Source organism: Gekko japonicus, unplaced genomic scaffold, assembly GCF_001447785.1.
Source record: "Gekko japonicus isolate JY-2015 unplaced genomic scaffold, Gekko_japonicus_V1.1 scaffold850, whole genome shotgun sequence".
Lineage (NCBI taxonomy): Eukaryota > Metazoa > Chordata > Lepidosauria > Squamata > Gekkonidae > Gekko > Gekko japonicus.
The window spans coordinates 471,444-483,263 of NW_015165856.1; the positions used below are offsets into that span (position 1 = coordinate 471,444).

The following is an 11,820-nucleotide window of genomic DNA, read 5'->3' on the forward strand; positions in this document are numbered from 1 at the left end:
CTGCAGAGTCTTCCCCAGTGGCCTCCTACCCAAATACCAACCCTGCTTGGCTACTGAGATCTGACAAGATTGAGCTGTACCACACCCTTCCATGTCCTGATTTTAAAAAGGGTATCACCTCAAAAAGAAGTTTTAGAACCACTGGCTCAGGATGTTCCTTTAAGAGAAATCGAGAACATTCTCAACCCGTAAGAGCCTTTTAAAAATATAACAGATCTTTGTAATAAGAGTTGTTTGGAATCACTTCTTCGTCTACGAGATATTCCACTGCTGGGAACCAAGTCGCTTGAAAATCCTTTTGGTGAGAGACTATTTTACCATATACAAAGTGTTCCCAGATTTTATTTTGCCAACATTGAAGAGTAGGTTGATTTTTGTTTTTCCAATATTGGGCTAATGTTATTCGTGCAATTGCTAACAATGCTGCTATTAATTTTCTAGTGACTTTTCTTACACAGGTATCTGGGAGGACATCCAACAGGACTGTTTCGGGTAGAAAAGGTAAGTTAGTTCCTGTAATTTTGTGAATTTGTTGAACAATTTGTGTCCAGAATTGTTGAGCAGATGGACAGGACCACCAACAATGCATAAAATCTCCAACCTTCCCACATTTTTTCCAACAGAGATTACTTATTTTTGGATCTATTTTATTTAGCCGTACAGGTGTAAAGTACCAGCGGTGAAGTATTTTAAAGAAATTAAGTTTAATACAAAAGATCTTTGAAGAAGCACTTGGCGAGCTCCAGATTTTGATTATTGCATGGTATTAATTTGTGTTCTGAATGTACTGTTGAATATATTGTTCATAATAATAATAATAATAATAATAATAATAATGTATTAAAAAAAGAGAGAGAAATCGAGAAAGGAAACAGTTGGAGAAAAAAACTGGGGTAGAAGAAAAACAGAGACAGAAAGAAGAACTTCGTAGGTCACAGGTCTGAAAAAGGACTGCAGGTTACTGCCAGAAGTCCCCTGAGAAAGAAAGAAGGTTGGATAGGATTGACCCAGCATGCAATGTCTTTTTTTTGTCCCCCGCCCCCTTCCTGGCTGACCACTTGGGCTTCCTTCTTTGGAACTACCAAAGTTCTGACCTGAGAAAGAACGGATGGCTTTTCTGGGCAAACTTCCAATTTTTAAAAAAAAAATGGGGAGAGGGTAGAATTTCCACTTCACGGAAGCGCTGTCTTCTCATTTGGGAGACTCCAATTTGTGGCCTTGTGAGGGAAGGAGAGCCCCCTCCCTCAGTCGAAAAAAGACTTTCCATCGTTATTCACAGCCTAGCATCTCTCTAAGAAAACAAAAAAGCTGGCGGGAACTTGCAGTGTCTCCAAGCTCTCCTTCCTTTGCCAATGTCAAGTCGGGTGGGGGGGAAGAGGTCAACCATTTTCACAAGCAAATCCTTTTTTGAAATCCTCATTTCGGGGATACGCTGGAATAAGATCTTGCCAAATCTGCGCAGTTTAGTGATGCTCAATTGCCACCGCCCACTTGCATCCAAGCAAGAGTTTGGGCTGCGGAAGGAGCAGCACCGAGACAGAGCCTGCCCACCCGCCCACAAGATAGAGCACACGGATCTTAGAGAAGATATTGGAAAAGGTGCAGAAAAAGGCCATGTAGATGGTTAAGGGGATGGAACGCCTTCCCTATGAAGAAAGGTTAAAGAGGTGAGGGATCTTTGGCTTGGAGAGATAACGACTGAGGAGTGACATGAGAGAGATAAAAGGAAGTACTTCTTCACCCAAAGACTCATAATTACGTGGAATTCCCTGCCACAGGAAGTGGTGGCAGCTACAAGGGTAGACAGCGGGATTGGATAAACATGGAGCAGGGGTCCATCAGTGGCTATGCACCACAAGGTATAGATGGAACATTCTGTCTGGGGCAGCGATGCTCTATATTATTGGTGCTAGGGGGGAGAAACAGTGGGAGGACTTCTTGAGTTCTGGCCCCACTGGTGGACCTCCTGATGGCCCTTCGGTTTTGGCCACTATGTGACATAGAGTGTTGAACTGGATGGGCCATTGGCCTGATGCAGTATGTCTTCCCTTATGTTCTTATGTCTGGGGCAATGATGCTCTGTCTTCTTGGTGCTTGGGGGGCAACGGAGGAAGGTCTTCTGGAGTTCTGGACCTCCTGATGGCCCCTGGGTTTTGGCCATTGGGTGACACAGAGTGCTGGACTGGATGGGCCATTGGCCTGATCCATCATGGCTTCTCTGTGTTCTTGGTGCTTGGAGGGCGACAGTGGGAGGGCTTCTGGAGTTCTGGCCCCTGTGTGACACAAGAGTGTTGGACTGGATGGGCCACTGGCCTGACCCAACATGGCTTCTCTTATGTTCTGTTTCTCTTCTCTGTTTTCCCATGGCATGCCAAACAGCTCCCACCTACTTTCCTACCTTCCTCCTCCTTCAGCCTAGCCAGTGGCTTTTCCAAATCATTACGGACAGAGGAAGGAAGGAAGGAAGGAAGGAAGGAAGGAAGGAAGGAAGGAAGGAAGGAAGGAAGGAAGGAAGGCTAGTTCAAGTGCCCTTAAGTTTTATCTAAGAAGCAGCAGTGACCTCCCTTGCTACTCTTTTCCCCTCTCCCTGCAGTCCAAGACTCCCAAATTGTGTTTCTGGGAGCCAGTAGACATTCAAGAAAAGCATAGCAAAGGTGTGCAATTGAGCAAACTTCAGAGGACGGCGGAAGACAGGAAGGCCTGGCGTGATCTGGTCCATAGGGTCGTCGCGAAGAGTCGGACTCTATTGTGCGACTGAACAACAACAACATAGCAAAGGTTCCAGTAGGAAGAGAAAAAGTGGGAGAAATCACCGCCCCTTTTTAAGAAAACTTAAGCACCATTCAGCCTCCCAAATGCAACTGAACAAAGGTCAGTCCATTCTAGAGTGCTGGTCATGAACGAAGCTGATCCCATCGACCTATCTGCCGCCATGTCAGAACTCTAGTCTATCAAGATCGGTCTTATCTACTCGGACTGGCAGCGGCTCTCTCGCGAATCTCAGGCAGAGGTCTTTTCCCATCACCTCCTATCTGATCCTTTTAACTGGAAACGCCGAAGATTGGACCTTGGACCTTTTTTATGCCTAACAGGATCACCGCCCCTTTTAAAGAAAACTTAAGCACCATTCAGCCTCCCAAATGCAACTGAACAAAGGTCAGTCCATTCTAGAGTGCTGGTCATGAAGGAAGCTGATCCCATCGACCTATCTGTCAGAACTCCAGTCTATCAAGATCGGTCTTATCTACTCAGACTGGCAGCGGCTCTCTCGCGAATCTCAGGCAGAGGTCTTTTCCCATCACCTCCTATCTGATCCTTTTAACTGGAAACGCCGAAGATTGGACCTTTTTCATGCCTAACAGGGGGCTCTTCCACTGAGCCACGGCCTCTTCGCAAAGCTTTATCCCTTCCCTTCTCCCACCATTTGGGGATTTTTTTTTACAATCTGTTGAGCTTTAAAGAAAAAATCTTTAGAGAGGGAGCTTTTCCATGCTACGCCACTCCGTCTAGCAATCCACTCCCTCCTCTGATTTTTTTTAACTGTTCTTGCTGTAGCTTTGAGCTCCCATAACCCCGGATTTTGAATAAGATGGTTGAATACGACGTCAGCTACACCTTGACAAAAGTCAGGACATAGATACACATATTTGTCTATCAAATCGCAGGAAGGAGGCATGGTACAGCCCGACCTGGAAGGGAGACCACCAAGGAAGGCTCTGCAGAGGAAGGTAATGGCAGACCACCTCTGCTTCTCACTTGCCTCCAAAGCTCTTTGCTGGGGCGGCCATAAGTCTAGCATGGGAGCACACCAAGGAAGGCTCTACAGAGGAAGCCAGTGACCTCTCACTTGCCTCCAAAGCCCCTTGCTGGTGTGGCCATAAGTCTTGGATGGAAGACTACCAAGGAAGGCTCTGCAGAGGAAGGCAATGGGAGACCACCTCTGCCTCTCGCTTGCCTCCAAAGTCCCTTACTGGGGTGGTAAAAAGTCTTGGATGGGAGACCACCAAGGAAGACTCTGCAGAGGAAGCCAGTGACCTCTCACTTGCCTCCAAAGCCCCTTGCTGGTGTGGCCATAAGTCTTGGATGGAAGACTACCAAGGAAGGCTCTGCAGAGGAAGGCAATGGGAGACCACCTCTGCCTCTCACTTGCCTCCAAAGCCCCTTGCTGGTGTGGCCATAAGTCTTGGATGGAAGACTACCAAGGAAGGCTCTGCAGAGGAAGGCAATGGGAGACCACCTCTGCCTCTCGCTTGCCTCCAAAGCCCCTTGCTGGGGTGGCCATAAGTCTTGGATGGGAGACCACCAAGGAAGACTCTGCTGACAAAGGCACTCGCAGACCACCTCTGCTTACTACTTGCCTCCAAAGCCCCCTGCTGGGATGGCCATAAGTCTTGGAAGGGAGACCACCATGGAAGGCTCTGCAGAGGAAGACAATGGCAAAGCACCTTTGCTTCTTACTTGCCTCCAAAGCCCCTTGCTGGGGTGGCCATAAGTCTTGGAAGGGAGACCACCATGGAAGGCTCTGCAGAGGAAGACAATGGCAGACCATGTCTGCCTCTCACTGGCGTCCAGAGATCCCTTGCTGGAGTGGCTTTAAGTCGACTGTGACTCATTTGCACTTTACACACACATCAAACAGGGATGGCAATCCAGATATGGCTTTGCTGGCACCGGATCCAACCGGTCTCGCGAGTGCTCTAACGGAAGAAGTGCGGGGAATTTTTAATCCCCTGGAAAAAACCCTATAAAAGGAAACAAGAAAGGCACCACCAAAAACGCCACGTCGCCGACGGGAGAGGCTTCTCGTGAGGTTGCACGACAGCCCCGAAAGATCAAGAGGAAACAAACCGGCAATGCCTTTTTATGAGCCTCAAACGAAATTAAACCCATTACACAAATCTGATCTTCAAAGCCGCCTTTGAACCGAGGTCCAGATTCTCTGTGCTGCAGAGGAGGAGAGGGGATGGGGGGGAAGAGGAGGAACCAGTCTTGTGATCTGGAGGCAGATACGGGGGGGGGCTACGTGCTCTTAGCCATGACCCGCCCAGAGTAACTCAGAGGCAAGCCAACCTGCGGCCCCCACGTCTCCAGTTAACACGCCGCAGACAGAAGGAGACGATCCACTGGCAGGGCTCCCTGTATCTCCTCCGCAGCCACATTCTCGCCCCCAGGAGATAGAAGCAAAAGCACTCCAAGCCATCAAGGGAAGATATCTTCATAGAACTAATCACTGGCTATACTGTACCATTCACTCCAGAATTGATCTTCCTGGATGACTGGCAGAAAACAAGCGTACCCAAATTAAGAACTCGTGGGCACTCCATGAAATTGCTGAGCGGTCGGGGTTAGAACGGATAAAAGGAAGTACTTCTTCACCCAAAGAGTGATTAACACTTGGAATCCACTGCCACAGGAAGTGGTGGCGGCTACAAGCATGGACGGCTTCAAAAGGGAATTAGATAAGTATATGGAGCAGAGGTCCATCAGTGGCTATTAGCCACAAGGTATAGATAGGGACTCTGGGGCAAGGGATGCTCTGTCTTCTTGGTGCTTGGGGGGGTCAACAGTGGGAGGGCTCCTAGTGTCCTGGCCCCACTGCTGGACCTCCTGATGGCACTGGTATTTTTAGCCACTGTGTGACACCGAGTGTTGGACTGGATGGGCCTTTGGCCTGATCCAACATTGGCATCTCTTATGTTCTTATGTTAAGACAAGAGCTAATAACGAGCCTTCTAGTAGCTGCGAAGACTTCAATAGCGTCTGTATGGAAGTCTTCTTTGGCTCCAACAAGAAACAACTGGTTTAAAAAGGTATGGGTCCACTTTATCAAGGAAAAAAAATCACAGATAAGGTTCAAAGATCCAAAATCTGCCCAAAGCAACCTAATTTTGACGAAAAATGGAACCCATTTTTGGACTACATTCTTACACAAGATTGCCAACCACATAACCCTCTGTATCATACTTTGATTTTTTCTTAATGGCAGTCTTTTATGCTAAATATCTCCCTCTCTTTCATTCCTTTATTTTTACAAATCTGTGTCCGATCGTGGAAATCTCTGATCCCATTCATATCTAATATACATCACTATCGAACATCAAACACAGCCTACTTCTAGATGGTGCGACAAGGCCTAATCAAACTGCGAATGTTTTTAAAGATAGATAGTGCTCATCCCGGAACAAAACTTGTAATTGTGAGTACGATAAACGAACATGATTCAACTTATGTATGTGCACTATGATTTACAAATGTACTGTTTGATCTTCAATAAAGTTTATAAAATCTTTTTTTTTTTTTTTTTTAAAGGGAAGATATCTTCCAAAGCGTGCATTGCTCTTCCTCAATCTTTGGACTGCCCTTGTACTGGTCCACGCCAGCCAAAAATAGGCAGGCCATTACTGATCTGAACCACAAACAATTATTATTATTTATTTTTTATATTTATACCCCACCCTCCCCGCAAGCGTGCTCAGGGCAGCTTACAAGGGAGCAGTCGTGCTCACACATAGAAACACAGTACAACAGAATGAAACAGTCATATTTCAATCAACAAAGAATAAAGTGCTCAATAAGAGTAGTTCAGCAGTTCGAGACCCGAGTGCACCGCGTGACGGAGTGAGCTCCCGTCTCTAGTCCCAGCTCCTGCCAACCTAGCAGTTCGAAAGCAAGAAATTGCGAGTAGATAAATAGGAACCCGCTTCGGTGGGAAGGTGACAGCGTTCCGTGCACCTTGGTGTTTAGTCATGCCGGCCACATGACCACGGAAACGTCTTCGGACAGCGCTGGCTCTTCAGCTTTGAAACGGAGATGAGCACCGCAACCCTAGAGTCGGACTCGACTGGCTTTTGAGCAAGGGAAACCTTTACCTTTACCTTTAAGAACAGGATTGTCTCCATAGTTTGCAGGGGAATATCAGGCTGCTATTAAAGGTGGTATTGCCTATAGTAGGTACATAAGCCGGTGGTACCAGTGCCGTGTAGTTTTTGGCAGATCTTCCGTGGCCGTCCTTCCATCCCGTTATTAACCACATGACGGTGGTAGAGGTGGTAGTGGCGGCCCCTACGTAAAAGCCTGGTGGAAGAGCTCCGTCTTGCAGGCCCTGCGGAACTGCATGAGGTCCCGCAGGGCCCTGATCTCCTCTGGAAGCTCGTTCCACCAGGTAGGGGCCCCCACTGAAAAGGATCTGGCCCTGGTCACCGCAAGCCTTACCTCCTTGGGGCCTGGGATTGCCAGGCGGTGTTGCGTCCCCGACCGAAGTGCTCTTGGGGGTATGTATGGGGAAAGGCGGTCCCTCAGGTAGTACAAAGTATGGGTAGCACATGAACACAACGAAGCTGCCTTCTACAGAATCATGGAATCATAGAAGGGACATCCAGGGTCATCTAGTCCAACCCCCTGCACAATGCAGAAGATTCACAAATACCTCCCCCCCCACACACACACACACAGTGACCAGTGTTCCCTCTAAGCTGAGTTAGTGTGAGCTAGCTCACAGTTTTTTAGCCTCTGGCTTACCCATTTTTATCTTAGCTCAGGAAGGATGGCTCCAGAGCAAGCTAATTTATGCAGCAGGCTTGCTCACAACTGTAATGCCAGGAGCTCACAAAGTGGAATTTTTGCTCACAGGACTCCACAGCTTAGAGGGACCATTGCCAGTGACTGCTGTTCCATGCCCAGAAGATGACAAAAACCCTCCAGGATCTCCGGCCAAACTGCCCTGGAGAAAAATGGCTTCCTGAATCTTGACCAGACCCCAAAGTGGGGATCAGTATTTCCCGGGGCGTGTCAGAAAGTTCCACGAGAACTAAGCCCTGAGGCAACCCTCCCTGCCCTCCCTCTCATGATCTGCCTGAGTTCACACAATCAGCATGGCTGTCAGTTGGCCCTCTAGCCTCTGCCTGAAAGCATCCAAAGCAGGAGAGCCCACCACCTCCCGAGGAAGCCTGTTCCACTGAGGAACCGCCATAACCGTCAGGAAGTTTTTCCTAATTTTTAGCCGAAAACTCTTGATTTAATCACGACACTGGTCCATCAAAGTCTACTCCGGGGGTCCCCAACATGGCGCCCGCAGGAACCACGGAACCTGCCGGCAGCTTTTCTGGCACCCACCAAGTGTTTTTCAGAAGTGGGTGGAGCCAAGTAGAGCTTCTGCCCAGCAAGGCTTCTGATTGGCTGTTGGAGATTTGTTTGGCCATGCAGATTTTTCAAATCATGCTTTGGCAGCAGCCGCCACTACAACATGAGGATCTGCACTGTGTTACTGAATTAAAGGGGAGGCAACCGTTTGTGGGTGGCTCCGCCCTCTGTGGCAGCCACTTTGCTGCGCCATCTATGCCATGTCAGAATTCCAAATGTGCCTGCAGGCTCAAAAATCTTGGGGACTCCTGGTCTACTCGGAAGGGCAGCGGCTTCCTAGGGTCTTAGTTGAGGCCTTTCACATCACCTACTGCCTGATCCCTTTACCTAGAGATGCTGGCGATTGAACCTGGGACCTTCTGCGTGCCAAGCAGATGTCCTACCGCCATTCCACAGCCCGCCCCCAAAGTTCCCAGGTGCACAGGGCAGCCCTGACGGCTAAGTGAGACCCCTCCAAGACAAAAGCCATCTCCTTGAATGTGTGAAGCTCCCACCTTCCAAAATCAAGACAAAGGAGGAGGAGGAGATTGGATTTATACCCAGCCCTTCACTACCCGAAGGAGTCTCAGACCAGCTTACAATCTCCTTTCCCTTCCCCTCCCCACGACAGACACCCTGCGAGGTAGGTGGGGCTGAGAGAGCTCTTTGGAGAACTGCCCCTGAGAGACCAGCTCTGAAAGAACTTGTGAGTGACCCAGGGTCACACCAGCTGGCTTCACGTGGAGGAGTGGGGGAATCAAAACCGGTTCTCCCAGATTAGAGTCTGCGCTCTTAACCACTAGGTATGGCCTATTCTCTCACAAGCAACACCTCTCCCATGTCTTGGGCAGATATCTCGCTCGACGCCTGCTAACTCCAAACATTTTAATGGGAGATGCCGGTCACTTTCTGCGTGAAAACCGGAGCTCTCCCGTTGAGTCAATGCCCTTACTTCGTGCCCTGCCCTGTGAGCTTCCCAAAGGCATCTCGGTCTTGGCTTCAACCTCTGGCAAGAAAGAGGATGTGAAAACAGGGCAGGCGGTACACGGTTTTGCTGCCCGTGCGTCAAGTTTCTTCCGCCGCTCTGAGCATGATGCATGCATTTATATAGCACGATGCTGAATCAGCAGAAGCTCAGATCAAAGAGTAAGCACCTCAGCTTTCAATGAAGTGCATGTCTATAAAACGTCTGGCAGCGAGGAGGGGGGGGGAGCAAAACTCTCCACGACATCATTACAATGCAACCAGTAAACCGGAAAACAAGCTGACACTCAGCGCTTAGGATGAAACGAAATACAATTTCTCCACTGTATTTAACAATGTTATTTTATAATAGCTAATCACACATCCACACCGTTACATATTCTGTCTTTCCTATGCACACCCAAAATGCAGAAAAAAGAGTGGGTTCAGAAGTACAGGGGAAAAAGTGGGTTGACGAAACTTCCCAGAGTTGATTTTCGTTCCGTTCACAACTTCATCCGAACACACTGAAGCACCGTGGTAGTCTCTCTTGAAAATCTACTATTCATAGTGTCTTCACATGATATTCCATGCCACGATTACAAATACTAGAATGTATCCTCATCCATTTTACTGGAGAATCTTATCCCGGGCATACAAACAGATCAATTTGCAACCAGTCTCAATAGCCACACTCCCCCAGTCTCTTAACACTTCTAGATCCAAAACGCTTCTTTTACAGTAGCAGGGGTGGAGGTGTTGAAAGGGTGTTGTGGTCAGAAGGGTGTTTCTCGGCCACGCAGTTCGTAGAGATTACTTGCTTTTCTTACAAGTCTGGTTTCCCTACCCTACTTCGGAGGAGCATCAGGAGAGCTCAGCTGGATCAGACCAATGGTCCATCGAGTACAGCATCCTGTCTCACACAGGGGCCGACCAGTTCCTCTGGAGGCCGAGGCCTCCTGGCAGTGGGATTATAAGGTACACTGCCTCTGAACATGAAGGTTCCCTTTAGTCGCCACGGCTAGTAGCCCCTGGTAGACTTGATGAATCTGTCTAATCCCCTTTTAAAGGTAAAGGTAAACGTTCCCTTGCTCGAAAGCCAGTTGAATCCGACTCTAGGGTTGCGGTGCTCATCTCCATTTCAAAGCCAAAGAGCCAGCGCTGTCCGAAGACGTTTCCGTGGTCATGTGGCCGGCATGACTAAACACCAAGGCGCACGGAACGCTGTGACCTTCCCACCGAAGGGGTGCCTATTTATCTACTTGCAATTTCTTGCTTTCGAACTGCTAGGTTGGCAGGAGCTGGAACTAGAGATGGGAGCTCACTCTGTCATGCGGCACACTCGGGTCTCGAACTGCTGAACTACCGACCTTCCACACAGCCTGCAGTTCAGCGTCTTAACCACGTGAGCCACCGCAGCTTTTAAATCCCCTTTTAAAGCCGTCTATATCTGTGGCCATCACTACACCCTCTGGCAGCGAATTCCACATTTCCATCACTCTCTGTGTAAAGAAGCATTTCCTTTGGTCCGCCCTGAACCTATTGCCCGTCAGCTTCATCGGAAGCCCTCGAGTCCCAGTATTTGGGGAAAGGGAGAAAAGTTTCCCTTTGTCCACGCTCTCATCCTCATGCCTAATTTTATAAACCTCTATCATGTCCCCCCCTCTTTTCTCAACTGAGAAGTCCCAGAGACAGTTCAGCCTTTCCCCCTAAGGAAGGTGCTCTAACCCCCCTCCTCATGAAAGACCGTTCCTCAGTCCACACGCCCCCCAAATGCTACATTTTTGGCAAGCTTTGCCCGTCACAAAGGAAGCTGTTTTCTCCACCTACTCTTATCCCCAGAAAAAACACTCACCCTCGTGAAGATGTCTATCTTATATCCTGACTCACAGCAGGCCTTTTATATCTTCCCGAAGCAGTTCTTCGTGTTAAATATGCTGGGAGAGGATGTCACTCAATTATGTAATCATATCAAATCAGAACGGCGCTAAATGCTTGGCTGCAACCACGTTTCTTGGCAATGAATCCTCAGCGCTAATCACGCTATTCCCTTTTGGCAGTTCTGCGTTCGCCAGACAGTCGTGTGTTTTGAACGCCAAATTCACGTTGTGCTCTAAATAGATGCACTCGAATAACTTTGGCTGGGTCGTCTCCGAATTTCCTTCTTCCGAAAGCGAACCGAGATGGTTCACAGCCTCTTCCCTGTATCTGCTTGCTGTATTCTCAGAAAGGAGTATTTGGAGGTGACCACAACACTCCCAATAGCAAGAAACTTCTAGGATAATCCTGTATTTTCAACCGCTTTAAGTCACTGCTTCTGCTTTTAGAAAGAGGAGGAGGAGGAGAAGAAGGAGAAGAAGGAGGAGGAGGAGGAGAAGTAGGAGGAGGAGGAGGAGAAGAAGAAGGAAAAGAAGAGGAGGAGGAGGAGGAAGAGGAGGAGGCGGAGGAGGAGGAGAAGGAAAGAGAGGAGGAGGAGGAGAAGGAAAAGAAGAAGGAGAAGGAGGAGGAGGAGGAGAAGGAGAAGGAAAAGAAGAAGACGGAGGAGGAGGAGACGGAAAAGAAGAAGAAGAAGAAGAAGAAGAAGAAGAAGAAGAAGAAGAAGAAGAAGAAGAAGAAGAAGAAGAAGAGGAAGAGGAAGAGGAAGAGGAAGAGGAAGAGGGAAGAAGAAGAAGAAGAAGAAGAAGAAGAAGAAGAAGAAGAAGAAGAAGAAGAAGAAGAAGAAGAAGAAGAAGAAGAAGA

General features: G+C 48.4%; 1 protein-coding gene across 1 annotated transcript in view; it reads right to left on the bottom strand.

The window, feature by feature from the left end:
* SMOX (spermine oxidase) overlaps nt 1-11,007 on the bottom strand; it is a 65,150-nt gene extending 54,143 nt beyond the window's left edge. Inside the window, exon 1 of the mRNA XM_015411176.1 lies at nt 10,937-11,007. The gene's annotated coding sequence lies outside the window, so the exon portion shown is untranslated. The remainder of the gene's footprint in view (nt 1-10,936) is intronic.
* Between the last annotated feature and the right edge of the window lie 813 nt (nt 11,008-11,820).